This window comes from Sinocyclocheilus grahami, unplaced genomic scaffold, assembly GCF_001515645.1.
Source record: "Sinocyclocheilus grahami isolate Dianchi unplaced genomic scaffold, SAMN03320097.WGS_v1.1 scaffold181.1, whole genome shotgun sequence".
Classification (NCBI taxonomy): Eukaryota; Metazoa; Chordata; class Actinopteri; order Cypriniformes; family Cyprinidae; genus Sinocyclocheilus; species Sinocyclocheilus grahami.
The window spans coordinates 575,801-577,324 of NW_015505360.1; positions in this window are offsets into that span (position 1 = coordinate 575,801).

Sequence of the window (1,524 nt, forward strand, 5' to 3'; positions counted from 1 at the left end):
AGTGCAGCACAAATATAAAGAAAATGTGTAATGTACAATATAGGAAAGACTGAAAGAAAAAAACAATTCTGCAACCTGCTATAAGCTCGATTACAGTATACACTGTTACTTCAAGAAGGTTTAAGAAAATTGATAATGAAGCAAGCATCAAAATATGGTATTTATGAGTTTCTGAGGAGCATCAGTATTTCCATCTGAGCAGTAATACTGTGAGGAGAGTTTAATGTGGATCTGCTGAAGTTACTGCTAGAGTCTCATATTCAGAAGATCTGGACTGAAGCCGGAGAGCCGTGTAGGTGTCATCAGGAGCTCTGGAGTCACCAGACTGTGAACAGAACAGCCTGTGTTTATATGGATCTGCTGAACGTGAGTGTAAAAAGTGTTTGAGACATTTACTGACTCTGATCGTGCTGTAAATGTCAGATGTTCTGGACACTGGATCCAGAGCTGTGTATGTATCATCACTCGAGTCAGCCGTCTATAGAGAAAGATTGTCTTTTATTTATAGCTCAGTGCAGCAATATCATCAAATATTGCAGTTGTAGATGGAGGTGTGTGTTTGCCTGCTTTTGATTCACGTCTTCAGTTCCACATTCTCTCCGCCTCTTCCTACTGAAAACAGGAGAAAACTATTAAAATACATCAAATAAATAAAAAATACTAAAAGGTAAGAAAAAGTCAATTTTCTCTAGATGTGAGATAAAGTTTGCAGATGTTTTAAATTTACTGAAAATACTTACATTTAGTGTCCAGACAATCTTAACTCACCTTATGATCACAATGATGATGATGATGATGATGATGATGAAGATCAGTCCTCCACATCCCACCACAATCCCAGTAACTGTTTGCAGAGCAGCTCTCTGAACCCCTGAAACAAGATGTTCATGAAGATTATTTCACACTAGAGACAGATAAAACTGAAAGAGAGTTTATAGTGAATACCTTTAACAGAGGCTGAAACAGACGCTGATCTCTGAGATCCATGTTTATTCTGAGCCTCACAATAGTAGCATCCACTGTGACTGGAGTTAAAGCTGGAGATGCTGAAACTCTGTCCAGATCCAACAGCTGAGCTTTGATTCTCCTTAAACCAGCTGAAGTTCAGAGCAGGAGGGTTTGAATCACTGCTGCAGCTCAGAGTCACTGAATCTCCCTCCACTATTTCACCAGATGGACTGATGGACACTGAGACGTTCTGTGGAGGATCTAAAAGTGTACAGACGATTTGGAGTCATTACTGATCAGAAATCAGTTCAAGATACCAGTATTGGCCACAAAACAAAGGTTTGGAACTAGATCTTAAATGTTATTGTAAGCATATCTTATCTATCTTCAGCAACATGTCCTGATTACGCTATTAAGTTAAATAGCTGGAGAAAGCCTCATACTTCTATTTTCAAAACAACAAAGAAGTCAAAATACATGGCTTACTTTGAATGGCTGTCAATGAACAAAGATGCTCTTTGCAGTCAGATAGTGTAGTTACAGCATCGACCAGCAGAGGGCTGAAGAGGCCATGCT